The 18,980-nt window shown below is 43.1% G+C and overlaps 17 non-coding genes across 17 annotated transcripts; all 17 read left to right on the forward strand.

The window, feature by feature from the left end:
* Positions 1 to 155: 155 nt before the first annotated feature.
* LOC139972520 (5S ribosomal RNA) lies at positions 156 to 274 on the forward strand. Its single transcript, XR_011794932.1, has one exon. It is a non-coding gene; the product is annotated as a 5S ribosomal RNA (ribosomal RNA).
* Positions 275 to 987: 713 nt separating this feature from the next.
* Positions 988 to 1,106, forward strand: LOC139972521 (5S ribosomal RNA). The gene has a single exon (XR_011794933.1). It is a non-coding gene; the product is annotated as a 5S ribosomal RNA (ribosomal RNA).
* Positions 1,107 to 1,823: 717 nt separating this feature from the next.
* Positions 1,824 to 1,942, forward strand: LOC139972522 (5S ribosomal RNA). Its single transcript, XR_011794934.1, has one exon. It is a non-coding gene; the product is annotated as a 5S ribosomal RNA (ribosomal RNA).
* Positions 1,943 to 2,658: 716 nt separating this feature from the next.
* LOC139972523 (5S ribosomal RNA) lies at positions 2,659 to 2,777 on the forward strand. The gene has a single exon (XR_011794935.1). It is a non-coding gene; the product is annotated as a 5S ribosomal RNA (ribosomal RNA).
* A 718-nt stretch (positions 2,778 to 3,495) lies between these two features.
* On the forward strand, positions 3,496 to 3,614 carry LOC139972524 (5S ribosomal RNA). The gene has a single exon (XR_011794936.1). It is a non-coding gene; the product is annotated as a 5S ribosomal RNA (ribosomal RNA).
* A 717-nt stretch (positions 3,615 to 4,331) lies between these two features.
* Positions 4,332 to 4,450, forward strand: LOC139972527 (5S ribosomal RNA). Its single transcript, XR_011794938.1, has one exon. It is a non-coding gene; the product is annotated as a 5S ribosomal RNA (ribosomal RNA).
* Positions 4,451 to 5,168: 718 nt separating this feature from the next.
* Positions 5,169 to 5,287, forward strand: LOC139972528 (5S ribosomal RNA). The gene has a single exon (XR_011794939.1). It is a non-coding gene; the product is annotated as a 5S ribosomal RNA (ribosomal RNA).
* Positions 5,288 to 6,003: 716 nt separating this feature from the next.
* LOC139972529 (5S ribosomal RNA) lies at positions 6,004 to 6,122 on the forward strand. Its single transcript, XR_011794940.1, has one exon. It is a non-coding gene; the product is annotated as a 5S ribosomal RNA (ribosomal RNA).
* A 713-nt stretch (positions 6,123 to 6,835) lies between these two features.
* On the forward strand, positions 6,836 to 6,954 carry LOC139972530 (5S ribosomal RNA). Its single transcript, XR_011794941.1, has one exon. It is a non-coding gene; the product is annotated as a 5S ribosomal RNA (ribosomal RNA).
* Positions 6,955 to 7,667: 713 nt separating this feature from the next.
* On the forward strand, positions 7,668 to 7,786 carry LOC139972531 (5S ribosomal RNA). The gene has a single exon (XR_011794942.1). It is a non-coding gene; the product is annotated as a 5S ribosomal RNA (ribosomal RNA).
* A 717-nt stretch (positions 7,787 to 8,503) lies between these two features.
* LOC139972532 (5S ribosomal RNA) lies at positions 8,504 to 8,622 on the forward strand. The gene has a single exon (XR_011794943.1). It is a non-coding gene; the product is annotated as a 5S ribosomal RNA (ribosomal RNA).
* A 716-nt stretch (positions 8,623 to 9,338) lies between these two features.
* LOC139972533 (5S ribosomal RNA) lies at positions 9,339 to 9,457 on the forward strand. The gene has a single exon (XR_011794944.1). It is a non-coding gene; the product is annotated as a 5S ribosomal RNA (ribosomal RNA).
* A 454-nt stretch (positions 9,458 to 9,911) lies between these two features.
* Positions 9,912 to 10,030, forward strand: LOC139972534 (5S ribosomal RNA). Its single transcript, XR_011794945.1, has one exon. It is a non-coding gene; the product is annotated as a 5S ribosomal RNA (ribosomal RNA).
* A 716-nt stretch (positions 10,031 to 10,746) lies between these two features.
* Positions 10,747 to 10,865, forward strand: LOC139972535 (5S ribosomal RNA). Its single transcript, XR_011794946.1, has one exon. It is a non-coding gene; the product is annotated as a 5S ribosomal RNA (ribosomal RNA).
* Positions 10,866 to 11,577: 712 nt separating this feature from the next.
* Positions 11,578 to 11,696, forward strand: LOC139972536 (5S ribosomal RNA). The gene has a single exon (XR_011794947.1). It is a non-coding gene; the product is annotated as a 5S ribosomal RNA (ribosomal RNA).
* A 713-nt stretch (positions 11,697 to 12,409) lies between these two features.
* Positions 12,410 to 12,528, forward strand: LOC139972539 (5S ribosomal RNA). The gene has a single exon (XR_011794949.1). It is a non-coding gene; the product is annotated as a 5S ribosomal RNA (ribosomal RNA).
* Positions 12,529 to 13,245: 717 nt separating this feature from the next.
* On the forward strand, positions 13,246 to 13,364 carry LOC139972540 (5S ribosomal RNA). The gene has a single exon (XR_011794950.1). It is a non-coding gene; the product is annotated as a 5S ribosomal RNA (ribosomal RNA).
* The last annotated feature ends 5,616 nt before the right edge of the window (positions 13,365 to 18,980 follow it).

The following is an 18,980-nucleotide window of genomic DNA, read 5'->3' on the forward strand; positions in this document are numbered from 1 at the left end:
CTACCATATAGCTTCTCAAGTCATATAAAAACATGCACATTATTTAGTTTAATGGGATAAGTAACCATATAGGTGGTCTAGAGTTGAACATCCAACTTTGCAAAATAAGTCTCGGGGCGGGCGGGTATAAAAAGCTTAAATTTCACCATTCTAATGTCTACGACCATATCACGTTGAATATACCGGTTCTCGTCCGATCACCGAAGTCAAGCAGCGTCGAGCCTAGTCAGTACTTGGATGGGTGACCGCCTGGGAATACTAGGTGCCGTAGACTTTTTCATTTTTCCTCACCCACAACTCCGCACCCTTTCTTTCTTTATTTCTTTTTCACTATTCTTTTATCCTGTCATTGTTATGAAAAGTCCCTCCCCCCCCCCCTCACCACCACCGTTGAAGACATTGACTTGCCATATACCACTATTGTTGTGACCTGATCATTGCAATCACAAGTTTTTCTCCAGCCCCCTTTAATTCGAGACAAGTGTATCATTAGGGCTATATCATTCCGCATGCATGCACGCACGCACGAGTGTTCTCCCTCAGGAAAAGTGCCGAAAAGAAACGGGAGAACATCTTTCTTGATATGTTCTCAAACAAAATCTCTCGTTTTTTGTGGCTTGGATGTCGGAGTACACAAAAGGAAGTAAATGTGATGCACAAATTAGGTCGATTGAGGCAATTTTAGACCACTTTAGGCTTCCCATGAGCAGCGTACGAACACTATGTTAAGAGGTTTGTTCACAAGTCGGACGAACGTGGCTAGCTTCAGACTCTCAGTGTGAGTGTGCGTGCGTGCGTCAGTCATTGGGGCAATCATATCCGGGCGTATATGCTACCATATAGCTTCTCAAGTCATATAAAAACATGCACATTATTTAGTTTAATGGGATAAGTAACCATATAGGTGGTCTAGAGTTGAACATCCAACTTTGCAAAATAAGTCTCGGGGCGGGCGGGTATAAAAAGCTTAAATTTCACCATTCTAATGTCTACGACCATATCACGTTGAATATACCGGTTCTCGTCCGATCACCGAAGTCAAGCAGCGTCGAGCCTAGTCAGTACTTGGATGGGTGACCGCCTGGGAATACTAGGTGCCGTAGACTTTTTCATTTTTCCTCACCCACAACTCCGCACCCTTTCTTTCTTTATTTCTTTTTCACTATTCTTTTATCCTGTCATTGTTATGAAAAGTCCCTCCCCCCCCCCCTCACCACCACCGTTGAAGACATTGACTTGCCATATACCACTATTGTTGTGACCTGATCATTGCAATCACAAGTTTTTCTCCAGCCCCCTTTAATTCGAGACAAGTGTATCATTAGGGCTATATCATTCCGCATGCATGCATGCACGCACGCACGAGTGTTCTCCCTCAGGAAAAGTGCCGAAAAGAAACGGGAGAACATCTTTCTTGATATGTTCTCAAACAAAATCTCTCGTTTTTTGTGGCTTGGATGTCGGAGTACACAAAAGGAAGTAAATGTGATGCACAAATTAGGTCGATTGAGGCAATTTTAGACCACTTTAGGCTTCCCATGAGCAGCGTACGAACACTATGTTAAGAGGTTTGTTCACAAGTCGGACGAACGTGGCTAGCTTCAGACTCTCAGTGTGAGTGTGCGTGCGTGCGTCAGTCATTGGGGCAATCATATCCGGGCGTATATGCTACCATATAGCTTCTCAAGTCATATAAAAACATGCACATTATTTAGTTTAATGGGATAAGTAACCATATAGGTGGTCTAGAGTTGAACATCCAACTTTGCAAAATAAGTCTCGGGGCGGGCGGGTATAAAAAGCTTAAATTTCACCATTCTAATGTCTACGACCATATCACGTTGAATATACCGGTTCTCGTCCGATCACCGAAGTCAAGCAGCGTCGAGCCTAGTCAGTACTTGGATGGGTGACCGCCTGGGAATACTAGGTGCCGTAGACTTTTTCATTTTTCCTCACCCACAACTCCGCACCCTTTCTTTCTTTATTTCTTTTTCACTATTCTTTTATCCTGTCATTGTTATGAAAAGTCCCTCCCCCCCCCCTCACCACCACCGTTGAAGACATTGACTTGCCATATACCACTATTGTTGTGACCTGATCATTGCAATCACAAGTTTTTCTCCAGCCCCCTTTAATTCGAGACAAGTGTATCATTAGGGCTATATCATTCCGCATGCATGCATGCACGCACGCACGAGTGTTCTCCCTCAGGAAAAGTGCCGAAAAGAAACGGGAGAACATCTTTCTTGATATGTTCTCAAACAAAATCTCTCGTTTTTTGTGGCTTGGATGTCGGAGTACACAAAAGGAAGTAAATGTGATGCACAAATTAGGTCGATTGAGGCAATTTTAGACCACTTTAGGCTTCCCATGAGCAGCGTACGAACACTATGTTAAGAGGTTTGTTCACAAGTCGGACGAACGTGGCTAGCTTCAGACTCTCAGTGTGAGTGTGCGTGCGTGCGTCAGTCATTGGGGCAATCATATCCGGGCGTATATGCTACCATATAGCTTCTCAAGTCATATAAAAACATGCACATTATTTAGTTTAATGGGATAAGTAACCATATAGGTGGTCTAGAGTTGAACATCCAACTTTGCAAAATAAGTCTCGGGGCGGGCGGGTATAAAAAGCTTAAATTTCACCATTCTAATGTCTACGACCATATCACGTTGAATATACCGGTTCTCGTCCGATCACCGAAGTCAAGCAGCGTCGAGCCTAGTCAGTACTTGGATGGGTGACCGCCTGGGAATACTAGGTGCCGTAGACTTTTTCATTTTTCCTCACCCACAACTCCGCACCCTTTCTTTCTTTATTTCTTTTTCACTATTCTTTTATCCTGTCATTGTTATGAAAAGTCCCTCCCCCCCCCCCCTCACCACCACCGTTGAAGACATTGACTTGCCATATACCACTATTGTTGTGACCTGATCATTGCAATCACAAGTTTTTCTCCAGCCCCCTTTAATTCGAGACAAGTGTATCATTAGGGCTATATCATTCCGCATGCATGCATGCACGCACGCACGAGTGTTCTCCCTCAGGAAAAGTGCCGAAAAGAAACGGGAGAACATCTTTCTTGATATGTTCTCAAACAAAATCTCTCGTTTTTTGTGGCTTGGATGTCGGAGTACACAAAAGGAAGTAAATGTGATGCACAAATTAGGTCGATTGAGGCAATTTTAGACCACTTTAGGCTTCCCATGAGCAGCGTACGAACACTATGTTAAGAGGTTTGTTCACAAGTCGGACGAACGTGGCTAGCTTCAGACTCTCAGTGTGAGTGTGCGTGCGTGCGTCAGTCATTGGGGCAATCATATCCGGGCGTATATGCTACCATATAGCTTCTCAAGTCATATAAAAACATGCACATTATTTAGTTTAATGGGATAAGTAACCATATAGGTGGTCTAGAGTTGAACATCCAACTTTGCAAAATAAGTCTCGGGGCGGGCGGGTATAAAAAGCTTAAATTTCACCATTCTAATGTCTACGACCATATCACGTTGAATATACCGGTTCTCGTCCGATCACCGAAGTCAAGCAGCGTCGAGCCTAGTCAGTACTTGGATGGGTGACCGCCTGGGAATACTAGGTGCCGTAGACTTTTTCATTTTTCCTCACCCACAACTCCGCACCCTTTCTTTCTTTATTTCTTTTTCACTATTCTTTTATCCTGTCATTGTTATGAAAAGTCCCTCCCCCCCCCCCTCACCACCACCGTTGAAGACATTGACTTGCCATATACCACTATTGTTGTGACCTGATCATTGCAATCACAAGTTTTTCTCCAGCCCCCTTTAATTCGAGACAAGTGTATCATTAGGGCTATATCATTCCGCATGCATGCATGCACGCACGCACGAGTGTTCTCCCTCAGGAAAAGTGCCGAAAAGAAACGGGAGAACATCTTTCTTGATATGTTCTCAAACAAAATCTCTCGTTTTTTGTGGCTTGGATGTCGGAGTACACAAAAGGAAGTAAATGTGATGCACAAATTAGGTCGATTGAGGCAATTTTAGACCACTTTAGGCTTCCCATGAGCAGCGTACGAACACTATGTTAAGAGGTTTGTTCACAAGTCGGACGAACGTGGCTAGCTTCAGACTCTCAGTGTGAGTGTGCGTGCGTGCGTCAGTCATTGGGGCAATCATATCCGGGCGTATATGCTACCATATAGCTTCTCAAGTCATATAAAAACATGCACATTATTTAGTTTAATGGGATAAGTAACCATATAGGTGGTCTAGAGTTGAACATCCAACTTTGCAAAATAAGTCTCGGGGCGGGCGGGTATAAAAAGCTTAAATTTCACCATTCTAATGTCTACGACCATATCACGTTGAATATACCGGTTCTCGTCCGATCACCGAAGTCAAGCAGCGTCGAGCCTAGTCAGTACTTGGATGGGTGACCGCCTGGGAATACTAGGTGCCGTAGACTTTTTCATTTTTCCTCACCCACAACTCCGCACCCTTTCTTTCTTTATTTCTTTTTCACTATTCTTTTATCCTGTCATTGTTATGAAAAGTCCCTCCCCCCCCCCCCTCACCACCACCGTTGAAGACATTGACTTGCCATATACCACTATTGTTGTGACCTGATCATTGCAATCACAAGTTTTTCTCCAGCCCCCTTTAATTCGAGACAAGTGTATCATTAGGGCTATATCATTCCGCATGCATGCATGCACGCACGCACGAGTGTTCTCCCTCAGGAAAAGTGCCGAAAAGAAACGGGAGAACATCTTTCTTGATATGTTCTCAAACAAAATCTCTCGTTTTTTGTGGCTTGGATGTCGGAGTACACAAAAGGAAGTAAATGTGATGCACAAATTAGGTCGATTGAGGCAATTTTAGACCACTTTAGGCTTCCCATGAGCAGCGTACGAACACTATGTTAAGAGGTTTGTTCACAAGTCGGACGAACGTGGCTAGCTTCAGACTCTCAGTGTGAGTGTGCGTGCGTGCGTCAGTCATTGGGGCAATCATATCCGGGCGTATATGCTACCATATAGCTTCTCAAGTCATATAAAAACATGCACATTATTTAGTTTAATGGGATAAGTAACCATATAGGTGGTCTAGAGTTGAACATCCAACTTTGCAAAATAAGTCTCGGGGCGGGCGGGTATAAAAAGCTTAAATTTCACCATTCTAATGTCTACGACCATATCACGTTGAATATACCGGTTCTCGTCCGATCACCGAAGTCAAGCAGCGTCGAGCCTAGTCAGTACTTGGATGGGTGACCGCCTGGGAATACTAGGTGCCGTAGACTTTTTCATTTTTCCTCACCCACAACTCCGCACCCTTTCTTTCTTTATTTCTTTTTCACTATTCTTTTATCCTGTCATTGTTATGAAAAGTCCCTCCCCCCCCCCTCACCACCACCGTTGAAGACATTGACTTGCCATATACCACTATTGTTGTGACCTGATCATTGCAATCACAAGTTTTTCTCCAGCCCCCTTTAATTCGAGACAAGTGTATCATTAGGGCTATATCATTCCGCATGCATGCATGCACGCACGCACGAGTGTTCTCCCTCAGGAAAAGTGCCGAAAAGAAACGGGAGAACATCTTTCTTGATATGTTCTCAAACAAAATCTCTCGTTTTTTGTGGCTTGGATGTCGGAGTACACAAAAGGAAGTAAATGTGATGCACAAATTAGGTCGATTGAGGCAATTTTAGACCACTTTAGGCTTCCCATGAGCAGCGTACGAACACTATGTTAAGAGGTTTGTTCACAAGTCGGACGAACGTGGCTAGCTTCAGACTCTCAGTGTGAGTGTGCGTGCGTGCGTCAGTCATTGGGGCAATCATATCCGGGCGTATATGCTACCATATAGCTTCTCAAGTCATATAAAAACATGCACATTATTTAGTTTAATGGGATAAGTAACCATATAGGTGGTCTAGAGTTGAACATCCAACTTTGCAAAATAAGTCTCGGGGCGGGCGGGTATAAAAAGCTTAAATTTCACCATTCTAATGTCTACGACCATATCACGTTGAATATACCGGTTCTCGTCCGATCACCGAAGTCAAGCAGCGTCGAGCCTAGTCAGTACTTGGATGGGTGACCGCCTGGGAATACTAGGTGCCGTAGACTTTTTCATTTTTCCTCACCCACAACTCCGCACCCTTTCTTTCTTTATTTCTTTTTCACTATTCTTTTATCCTGTCATTGTTATGAAAAGTCCCTCCCCCCCCCCCTCACCACCACCGTTGAAGACATTGACTTGCCATATACCACTATTGTTGTGACCTGATCATTGCAATCACAAGTTTTTCTCCAGCCCCCTTTAATTCGAGACAAGTGTATCATTAGGGCTATATCATTCCGCATGCATGCACGCACGCACGAGTGTTCTCCCTCAGGAAAAGTGCCGAAAAGAAACGGGAGAACATCTTTCTTGATATGTTCTCAAACAAAATCTCTCGTTTTTTGTGGCTTGGATGTCGGAGTACACAAAAGGAAGTAAATGTGATGCACAAATTAGGTCGATTGAGGCAATTTTAGACCACTTTAGGCTTCCCATGAGCAGCGTACGAACACTATGTTAAGAGGTTTGTTCACAAGTCGGACGAACGTGGCTAGCTTCAGACTCTCAGTGTGAGTGTGCGTGCGTGCGTCAGTCATTGGGGCAATCATATCCGGGCGTATATGCTACCATATAGCTTCTCAAGTCATATAAAAACATGCACATTATTTAGTTTAATGGGATAAGTAACCATATAGGTGGTCTAGAGTTGAACATCCAACTTTGCAAAATAAGTCTCGGGGCGGGCGGGTATAAAAAGCTTAAATTTCACCATTCTAATGTCTACGACCATATCACGTTGAATATACCGGTTCTCGTCCGATCACCGAAGTCAAGCAGCGTCGAGCCTAGTCAGTACTTGGATGGGTGACCGCCTGGGAATACTAGGTGCCGTAGACTTTTTCATTTTTCCTCACCCACAACTCCGCACCCTTTCTTTCTTTATTTCTTTTTCACTATTCTTTTATCCTGTCATTGTTATGAAAAGTCCCTCCCCCCCCCCCTCACCACCACCGTTGAAGACATTGACTTGCCATATACCACTATTGTTGTGACCTGATCATTGCAATCACAAGTTTTTCTCCAGCCCCCTTTAATTCGAGACAAGTGTATCATTAGGGCTATATCATTCCGCATGCATGCACGCACGCACGAGTGTTCTCCCTCAGGAAAAGTGCCGAAAAGAAACGGGAGAACATCTTTCTTGATATGTTCTCAAACAAAATCTCTCGTTTTTTGTGGCTTGGATGTCGGAGTACACAAAAGGAAGTAAATGTGATGCACAAATTAGGTCGATTGAGGCAATTTTAGACCACTTTAGGCTTCCCATGAGCAGCGTACGAACACTATGTTAAGAGGTTTGTTCACAAGTCGGACGAACGTGGCTAGCTTCAGACTCTCAGTGTGAGTGTGCGTGCGTGCGTCAGTCATTGGGGCAATCATATCCGGGCGTATATGCTACCATATAGCTTCTCAAGTCATATAAAAACATGCACATTATTTAGTTTAATGGGATAAGTAACCATATAGGTGGTCTAGAGTTGAACATCCAACTTTGCAAAATAAGTCTCGGGGCGGGCGGGTATAAAAAGCTTAAATTTCACCATTCTAATGTCTACGACCATATCACGTTGAATATACCGGTTCTCGTCCGATCACCGAAGTCAAGCAGCGTCGAGCCTAGTCAGTACTTGGATGGGTGACCGCCTGGGAATACTAGGTGCCGTAGACTTTTTCATTTTTCCTCACCCACAACTCCGCACCCTTTCTTTCTTTATTTCTTTTTCACTATTCTTTTATCCTGTCATTGTTATGAAAAGTCCCTCCCCCCCCCCCTCACCACCACCGTTGAAGACATTGACTTGCCATATACCACTATTGTTGTGACCTGATCATTGCAATCACAAGTTTTTCTCCAGCCCCCTTTAATTCGAGACAAGTGTATCATTAGGGCTATATCATTCCGCATGCATGCATGCACGCACGCACGAGTGTTCTCCCTCAGGAAAAGTGCCGAAAAGAAACGGGAGAACATCTTTCTTGATATGTTCTCAAACAAAATCTCTCGTTTTTTGTGGCTTGGATGTCGGAGTACACAAAAGGAAGTAAATGTGATGCACAAATTAGGTCGATTGAGGCAATTTTAGACCACTTTAGGCTTCCCATGAGCAGCGTACGAACACTATGTTAAGAGGTTTGTTCACAAGTCGGACGAACGTGGCTAGCTTCAGACTCTCAGTGTGAGTGTGCGTGCGTGCGTCAGTCATTGGGGCAATCATATCCGGGCGTATATGCTACCATATAGCTTCTCAAGTCATATAAAAACATGCACATTATTTAGTTTAATGGGATAAGTAACCATATAGGTGGTCTAGAGTTGAACATCCAACTTTGCAAAATAAGTCTCGGGGCGGGCGGGTATAAAAAGCTTAAATTTCACCATTCTAATGTCTACGACCATATCACGTTGAATATACCGGTTCTCGTCCGATCACCGAAGTCAAGCAGCGTCGAGCCTAGTCAGTACTTGGATGGGTGACCGCCTGGGAATACTAGGTGCCGTAGACTTTTTCATTTTTCCTCACCCACAACTCCGCACCCTTTCTTTCTTTATTTCTTTTTCACTATTCTTTTATCCTGTCATTGTTATGAAAAGTCCCTCCCCCCCCCCTCACCACCACCGTTGAAGACATTGACTTGCCATATACCACTATTGTTGTGACCTGATCATTGCAATCACAAGTTTTTCTCCAGCCCCCTTTAATTCGAGACAAGTGTATCATTAGGGCTATATCATTCCGCATGCATGCATGCACGCACGCACGAGTGTTCTCCCTCAGGAAAAGTGCCGAAAAGAAACGGGAGAACATCTTTCTTGATATGTTCTCAAACAAAATCTCTCGTTTTTTGTGGCTTGGATGTCGGAGTACACAAAAGGAAGTAAATGTGATGCACAAATTAGGTCGATTGAGGCAATTTTAGACCACTTTAGGCTTCCCATGAGCAGCGTACGAACACTATGTTAAGAGGTTTGTTCACAAGTCGGACGAACGTGGCTAGCTTCAGACTCTCAGTGTGAGTGTGCGTGCGTGCGTCAGTCATTGGGGCAATCATATCCGGGCGTATATGCTACCATATAGCTTCTCAAGTCATATAAAAACATGCACATTATTTAGTTTAATGGGATAAGTAACCATATAGGTGGTCTAGAGTTGAACATCCAACTTTGCAAAATAAGTCTCGGGGCGGGCGGGTATAAAAAGCTTAAATTTCACCATTCTAATGTCTACGACCATATCACGTTGAATATACCGGTTCTCGTCCGATCACCGAAGTCAAGCAGCGTCGAGCCTAGTCAGTACTTGGATGGGTGACCGCCTGGGAATACTAGGTGCCGTAGACTTTTTCATTTTTCCTCACCCACAACTCCGCACCCTTTCTTTCTTTATTTCTTTTTCACTATTCTTTTATCCTGTCATTGTTATGAAAAGTCCCTCCCCCCCCCCTCACCACCACCGTTGAAGACATTGACTTGCCATATACCACTATTGTTGTGACCTGATCATTGCAATCACAAGTTTTTCTCCAGCCCCCTTTAATTCGAGACAAGTGTATCATTAGGGCTATATCATTCCGCATGATATGTTCTCAAACAAAATCTCTCGTTTTTTGTGGCTTGGATGTCATATCCGGGCGTATATGCTACCATATAGCTTCTCAAGTCATATAAAAACATGCACATTATTTAGTTTAATGGGATAAGTAACCATATAGGTGGTCTAGAGTTGAACATCCAACTTTGCAAAATAAGTCTCGGGGCGGGCGGGTATAAAAAGCTTAAATTTCACCATTCTAATGTCTACGACCATATCACGTTGAATATACCGGTTCTCGTCCGATCACCGAAGTCAAGCAGCGTCGAGCCTAGTCAGTACTTGGATGGGTGACCGCCTGGGAATACTAGGTGCCGTAGACTTTTTCATTTTTCCTCACCCACAACTCCGCACCCTTTCTTTCTTTATTTCTTTTTCACTATTCTTTTATCCTGTCATTGTTATGAAAAGTCCCTCCCCCCCCCCTCACCACCACCGTTGAAGACATTGACTTGCCATATACCACTATTGTTGTGACCTGATCATTGCAATCACAAGTTTTTCTCCAGCCCCCTTTAATTCGAGACAAGTGTATCATTAGGGCTATATCATTCCGCATGCATGCATGCACGCACGCACGAGTGTTCTCCCTCAGGAAAAGTGCCGAAAAGAAACGGGAGAACATCTTTCTTGATATGTTCTCAAACAAAATCTCTCGTTTTTTGTGGCTTGGATGTCGGAGTACACAAAAGGAAGTAAATGTGATGCACAAATTAGGTCGATTGAGGCAATTTTAGACCACTTTAGGCTTCCCATGAGCAGCGTACGAACACTATGTTAAGAGGTTTGTTCACAAGTCGGACGAACGTGGCTAGCTTCAGACTCTCAGTGTGAGTGTGCGTGCGTGCGTCAGTCATTGGGGCAATCATATCCGGGCGTATATGCTACCATATAGCTTCTCAAGTCATATAAAAACATGCACATTATTTAGTTTAATGGGATAAGTAACCATATAGGTGGTCTAGAGTTGAACATCCAACTTTGCAAAATAAGTCTCGGGGCGGGCGGGTATAAAAAGCTTAAATTTCACCATTCTAATGTCTACGACCATATCACGTTGAATATACCGGTTCTCGTCCGATCACCGAAGTCAAGCAGCGTCGAGCCTAGTCAGTACTTGGATGGGTGACCGCCTGGGAATACTAGGTGCCGTAGACTTTTTCATTTTTCCTCACCCACAACTCCGCACCCTTTCTTTCTTTATTTCTTTTTCACTATTCTTTTATCCTGTCATTGTTATGAAAAGTCCCTCCCCCCCCCCTCACCACCACCGTTGAAGACATTGACTTGCCATATACCACTATTGTTGTGACCTGATCATTGCAATCACAAGTTTTTCTCCAGCCCCCTTTAATTCGAGACAAGTGTATCATTAGGGCTATATCATTCCGCATGCATGCACGCACGCACGAGTGTTCTCCCTCAGGAAAAGTGCCGAAAAGAAACGGGAGAACATCTTTCTTGATATGTTCTCAAACAAAATCTCTCGTTTTTTGTGGCTTGGATGTCGGAGTACACAAAAGGAAGTAAATGTGATGCACAAATTAGGTCGATTGAGGCAATTTTAGACCACTTTAGGCTTCCCATGAGCAGCGTACGAACACTATGTTAAGAGGTTTGTTCACAAGTCGGACGAACGTGGCTAGCTTCAGACTCTCAGTGTGAGTGTGCGTGCGTGCGTCAGTCATTGGGGCAATCATATCCGGGCGTATATGCTACCATATAGCTTCTCAAGTCATATAAAAACATGCACATTATTTAGTTTAATGGGATAAGTAACCATATAGGTGGTCTAGAGTTGAACATCCAACTTTGCAAAATAAGTCTCGGGGCGGGCGGGTATAAAAAGCTTAAATTTCACCATTCTAATGTCTACGACCATATCACGTTGAATATACCGGTTCTCGTCCGATCACCGAAGTCAAGCAGCGTCGAGCCTAGTCAGTACTTGGATGGGTGACCGCCTGGGAATACTAGGTGCCGTAGACTTTTTCATTTTTCCTCACCCACAACTCCGCACCCTTTCTTTCTTTATTTCTTTTTCACTATTCTTTTATCCTGTCATTGTTATGAAAAGTCCCTCCCCCCCCCCCTCACCACCACCGTTGAAGACATTGACTTGCCATATACCACTATTGTTGTGACCTGATCATTGCAATCACAAGTTTTTCTCCAGCCCCCTTTAATTCGAGACAAGTGTATCATTAGGGCTATATCATTCCGCATGCATGCACGCACGCACGAGTGTTCTCCCTCAGGAAAAGTGCCGAAAAGAAACGGGAGAACATCTTTCTTGATATGTTCTCAAACAAAATCTCTCGTTTTTTGTGGCTTGGATGTCGGAGTACACAAAAGGAAGTAAATGTGATGCACAAATTAGGTCGATTGAGGCAATTTTAGACCACTTTAGGCTTCCCATGAGCAGCGTACGAACACTATGTTAAGAGGTTTGTTCACAAGTCGGACGAACGTGGCTAGCTTCAGACTCTCAGTGTGAGTGTGCGTGCGTGCGTCAGTCATTGGGGCAATCATATCCGGGCGTATATGCTACCATATAGCTTCTCAAGTCATATAAAAACATGCACATTATTTAGTTTAATGGGATAAGTAACCATATAGGTGGTCTAGAGTTGAACATCCAACTTTGCAAAATAAGTCTCGGGGCGGGCGGGTATAAAAAGCTTAAATTTCACCATTCTAATGTCTACGACCATATCACGTTGAATATACCGGTTCTCGTCCGATCACCGAAGTCAAGCAGCGTCGAGCCTAGTCAGTACTTGGATGGGTGACCGCCTGGGAATACTAGGTGCCGTAGACTTTTTCATTTTTCCTCACCCACAACTCCGCACCCTTTCTTTCTTTATTTCTTTTTCACTATTCTTTTATCCTGTCATTGTTATGAAAAGTCCCTCCCCCCCCCCCTCACCACCACCGTTGAAGACATTGACTTGCCATATACCACTATTGTTGTGACCTGATCATTGCAATCACAAGTTTTTCTCCAGCCCCCTTTAATTCGAGACAAGTGTATCATTAGGGCTATATCATTCCGCATGCATGCATGCACGCACGCACGAGTGTTCTCCCTCAGGAAAAGTGCCGAAAAGAAACGGGAGAACATCTTTCTTGATATGTTCTCAAACAAAATCTCTCGTTTTTTGTGGCTTGGATGTCGGAGTACACAAAAGGAAGTAAATGTGATGCACAAATTAGGTCGATTGAGGCAATTTTAGACCACTTTAGGCTTCCCATGAGCAGCGTACGAACACTATGTTAAGAGGTTTGTTCACAAGTCGGACGAACGTGGCTAGCTTCAGACTCTCAGTGTGAGTGTGCGTGCGTGCGTCAGTCATTGGGGCAATCATATCCGGGCGTATATGCTACCATATAGCTTCTCAAGTCATATAAAAACATGCACATTATTTAGTTTAATGGGATAAGTAACCATATAGGTGGTCTAGAGTTGAACATCCAACTTTGCAAAATAAGTCTCGGGGCGGGCGGGTATAAAAAGCTTAAATTTCACCATTCTAATGTCTACGACCATATCACGTTGAATATACCGGTTCTCGTCCGATCACCGAAGTCAAGCAGCGTCGAGCCTAGTCAGTACTTGGATGGGTGACCGCCTGGGAATACTAGGTGCCGTAGACTTTTTCATTTTTCCTCACCCACAACTCCGCACCCTTTCTTTCTTTATTTCTTTTTCACTATTCTTTTATCCTGTCATTGTTATGAAAAGTCCCTCCCCCCCCCCCCTCACCACCACCGTTGAAGACATTGACTTGCCATATACCACTATTGTTGTGACCTGATCATTGCAATCACAAGTTTTTCTCCAGCCCCCTTTAATTCGAGACAAGTGTATCATTAGGGCTATATCATTCCGCATGCATGCATGCACGCACGCACGAGTGTTCTCCCTCAGGAAAAGTGCCGAAAAGAAACGGGAGAACATCTTTCTTGATATGTTCTCAAACAAAATCTCTCGTTTTTTGTGGCTTGGATGTCGGAGTACACAAAAGGAAGTAAATGTGATGCACAAATTAGGTCGATTGAGGCAATTTTAGACCACTTTAGGCTTCCCATGAGCAGCGTACGAACACTATGTTAAGAGGTTTGTTCACAAGTCGGACGAACGTGGCTAGCTTCAGACTCTCAGTGTGAGTGTGCGTGCGTGCGTCAGTCATTGGGGCAATCATATCCGGGCGTATATGCTACCATATAGCTTCTCAAGTCATATAAAAACATGCACATTATTTAGTTTAATGGGATAAGTAACCATATAGGTGGTCTAGAGTTGAACATCCAACTTTGCAAAATAAGTCTCGGGGCGGGCGGGTATAAAAAGCTTAAATTTCATCTTTCTAATGTCTACGACCATATCACGTTGAATATACCGGTTCTCGTTGAATATACCGGTTCTCGTCGTTCTCGTGTTTGTTCGTACTTTTTACCCCTTTCCTTCCGTTCTTTTTCGGAATCGTGGCCATCGGCTGATGTGTTTGTGATCAGCGGACATTTTAGTTGTTCTATTTAGGATTTTTGGTGAATAATTTGTGTTTTTACTGCATTTTTCGTGTCACTCCGCTGCGTCTCCGACGCACGCGGTCTTCACCTCAACGAGCATGGATTCCGCGAAATCCACTACCGCTGTTCAAAGCAGCACACAGAAACGCTGTGCGGTTATGAAAAACAACAGTGTACGTATCACCGATAATAAATTTGAAGCCCGTGATGTCCTTCGCGCGCTATCTGATGACATTGGGAAAGAAAACATTCTCGGTTGTGTGAATTCCAACGGGCAATGGATCGTAACACTTAAGGAAACAACAGATGTAGAGCTTCTACAGGCGACTGGCGTACTGATTGATGGTGTAGGATACGAGGTACGAGGGGTAACAAGGAACCTACTCACTGTGAGCTTGTTTGGGGTACCAGTTTTCATAGATGACGATGAACTGTCAGATAAGCTGAGAGAATTTGGGTGCATACTCAAGAGCGCATGGACCCACAAAACCTATGAGGACTTTCCCAATGTAGAGAACGGGATAAGATATATTAGGTTAGAACTCCCGTCCAACGCAAAGAGCCTTCCGTACTCCATTTTCATATCTGGAGTCCATCTTCGATTGAAGCATAACGGACAATCCCGGGTATGCAACATTTGCCTTAGCTCGGACCATATCATGAGAGAGTGTAAGCAATATACTTGCAAAGAATGCGGTATGCAGGGTCACAGCGAAAGTAAATGCCCGCGGGTGAAATGTTACAGGTGCCAGCAATTCGGGCACAAAAGTTTCGACTGCCCTACTACTCCCCCTACACCCAAAGAAGACAACAATACCTCAGAAATGGAAACAAATGATTCGGCCTGCGCAGAACAAGATAATACAACAATCCAAGATATCCCGGACAACCCCCAGCCACGTGAAACGATCGAAACAGACAAACAGACCCCAGCAGAAAACGAAAACAAACCAAGCCGAAAGATTAATAGCTCTCAACCGAAACCGAGAAATAATGAAACCACAGACCCAGCGACACAGAACACAGAGAAAGAAGACAACCCAACCTCGCAGAAACGGAACCTCTCTAGTGATGACGATTGGACTGTCCAAACGAGGAAAATGAAAAACAACAAAAAGAAAGCCGACCCTACACCCAACCTAGCCAAAGCACGTAATTTTCAACCTCGCCAGCCATCACTAGACCAGCATTAACGATGTATTTTTCACTCACCGTTATAATGTTTTTACTCGCCTGCCTAAATTGCAACGGACTGATCAATCAAGATAAAAGAAGAGGGTTATTCTCTCACGTTTCTAAAAACAAATTTGACCTTGTTTTATTACAAGAAACCTTTTGGGACCAGTCAATTCATGACCAGGCCAAACTTGAATGGGATGGTGATATTTTATCTTCCTTCTATTCTCCCTCGAGACGAAGGGGAACGAGTTGTTTAATTAGGAAGGGTAGCGATATCGATGTACACCACTTCGAACCGGATATAAACGGTCGCTTTTTAAAATTAAGTATTACTGTGGATGGACAGTCTTTTACAGTTTTTAACATCTATGCTCCAAACACGCCGAGCGAACGAAAACAATTCCTAGAAGATATTTCAAGAAAACTCCGCAACGTGCCTGAACCAATTATTCTAGCGGGAGACTTCAATACCGTTCTTAATACTTACGTGGATAAATACCCACCAACACCTAACCCGGACACTTCTCGAAAATCTCTGAAACTTATTATGACGGAATACGAGCTTGTCGATATTTGGAGAGAGCGCCACCCTTCTTTAATCCAATTTACAAGAACAGCCAGCAACCACAAAACCGCTTCCAGGATTGATAGATTTCTTTTAAACAAACAGCTAGTTCGCTACGTCAAATCATGCTCCATCTCTCGCTATCCCGATTCTGATCACGACATGGTTGAACTTAAACTTGACTTTACCCTTTTTCCTAGGGGCCCCGGTGTATGGATCTTTAATAACTCCATACTCGAGGACACATCCTTCTGTTCGGAAATAAGAGATTTCATCGAGCGAGAAAAACAGAAGACTTGTTACGACAATAATATCCTCCAGTGGTATGACGTTTTGAAAGATTCACTAAAAAGGACTGCAATCAAATTTACCAAGGTCAAAAGCAGACTCTCGCGTACACATCAAAGAAAACTAAGGAAACAAATCAACCACGAAAGGGCGAAAGCGCAAAAATATCAAGACTACGACACTACAAGGCTACGGAATTTAGAATTTCAGCTAGACGAGACGACCCGCGCAGATATCAGAGGAGCCGCGCTTAGATCGAGAATCAAGTGGTTCGAAGAAGGAGAACGTTCGTCAAAATTTTTCCTCAATTTAGAAAAATCTCGACAAAGCAAAAAAGTAATGCGCCAGATTCTCACCGACGAGGGCGCGATCATTAACGATCAAGACGATATTATCCACGAACAGGCCAGATTTTACAAAACGCTGTACACCGCAGAACCGTCAGTGAGTATTCAGAGGGAGGTACTACTTAGTCAGCTTTCTAAAACGTTGTCCGAACCTGATTCTCAGTCATGTGAGGGGGACATTTCGGCTGCAGAACTCCAAAAATCACTTTTTGATATGGAGTCGAGTAAAAGCCCTGGTTTAGACGGACTCACTGTTGAGTTTTATAAGGAATTTTGGGATGTATTGGGGGAGGTTTTTCTCAAACTGACGAAAGAAATTTACAACACAAATGAAATGTGTAAATCTATGAAAACAGGCCTAATTACCTTGATACCCAAGAAAGGGGATTTGAGAAAACTTAAGAATTGGAGACCGATTAGTCTTTTGAACACAGACTACAAAATAATCACAAAGGCCCTGGCCAATAGAATCTCTAGGGTTATCAATTGCCTTGTCTCTAGTGATCAGACCTGTTGTGTTCCCGGCAGAGATATTGCCGACAATGTTCTGGCTATGAGAAATATTATTAATTATGTTAACGAAAACAAGCTGGAGGGCTATGTTCTTAAAATTGATCAATTAAAAGCCTTCGATCGAGTAAACCATGAATATCTTATTAATGTTTTACAAAGGATGGGTTTCGGTACTAATTTAATTAACTGGGTTAAAATCCTCTACAACGATATTCAAGGCTGTATTAAACACAATGGTTATATTTCAGATGCTTTTCATATTCAGAGAGGGGTTCGCCAGGGTTGTCCAATTTCTGCTATTTTATATGTATTATCTGCTGAACCATTTCATGACGCTATTTACAAAAGTAAGAGTATAGTTGGTATTAAGTTTATGCATCATGAAGCTAAAATGTTTCAACATGCAGATGATACCACTTTCTTTCTCTCTGATACTTCTAGTGTTAAGTCCGTACAAAATGTTATTAACCTGTATGAAGGCGCCTCTGGCTCTAAGTGTAATGTAGAGAAAACCGAGTTACTAGTGCTCGGAAAAGGCAAAGTACGAAAAGACGAGTTCAATTTTCCGATTAGGAACGATTTTATAGAAGTGCTTGGTGTTTGTATCGGCAATGATAAGGATGCTCTTGAAAGAGAAAACTGGAAAGCCAAGACTGCCTCTTGTTGCAATGTTCTCAAGAGGTGGAAAGGGCGGAACCTCTCCTTTAAAGGCAGAGCTCTTGTTGTAAATTCTCTAGTTGTCTCAAGACTGACATATCTTGCTACTATTATTCCGGTCCCTAAATGGGTAGGAGACTCTTTGAAAGAAAGTGTTATCGAATTTATGTGGGGAGGTAAGAAACCTGGCATATCCTACAATGTTCTTCTTCAACCTGTAGACAAAGGTGGCCTTAACCTTTGTGACATTTTTATAAAGAGAGACGCTTTACGTATGAAGTACATCTGTAAACTACTTAGCAACAGTATCAATCCGATGTTAAAAGATTTAATGCTCTATTTTCTGAACCATTATGAATATATGAAACTAGGTTTACACGTATTTCGTATTTTACCTCATAGCAATTCTATGAGAAAACTTTTACCGTATTATTATGAGTTGTTGAGTGCCTGGAAAAAGTTAACGGATAAAAAGTTATGCCCTCCAGTGAACAGGGAAGAAATTCTTATGCAACCGCTGTTCCATAATCCATTTATTGTAAATGAAACTGACGAAACCCTCTTTAATAGAGATTTCATTGAAGGTGGTATACTTTTTGTAGGCGATCTTATGTATGAAATGATCCCAAGACGGCTTCCCGCAGAGGGTATCCATGAAGCCATTACTATGGCCAACCCACATTGTAAACTTGATGTTGATGACGTATTTGATTACGTCACATCTATTTTGAACGCTTTTCCAAAAGATTGGCTCGAACAAATCTATTCGGGCGATAAAATTGTCAGTCAAAATGACAATGAGTCACTTTCACTCACCCTCTCTTGTGGTGACACCACGCTAGATGCGTCCACCGTTAGTGTCAGGAATGCAACTGATCTCCTAAGGGAGGCCGTCTCAACAATTCCAAAAGGCGAAATCCACTGGAAACACGTTTTTAACGATGTCTCTTTTGAACATAGGTGGACCAATGTCTACAAAGGTCTAAAAGCTTTTCACGATAGTGACCTCGATTTCCGTCTTCTTCATAATATTTTATTCTGTAACGATAAGTTGTATCTTTTTAAGCTAGTTGACTCTCCTTTATGTACCTTATGTAAGAACCATAATGAAACTGTCTTGCATCTTTTTGTCGATTGCAAAACCGTAAATCTTCTCTGGGGAGATATTATCAAGAAGCTTCAGAAAATCTG

This window comes from Apostichopus japonicus, chromosome 8 (genome assembly GCF_037975245.1).
Source record: "Apostichopus japonicus isolate 1M-3 chromosome 8, ASM3797524v1, whole genome shotgun sequence".
Classification (NCBI taxonomy): Eukaryota; Metazoa; Echinodermata; class Holothuroidea; order Aspidochirotida; family Stichopodidae; genus Apostichopus; species Apostichopus japonicus.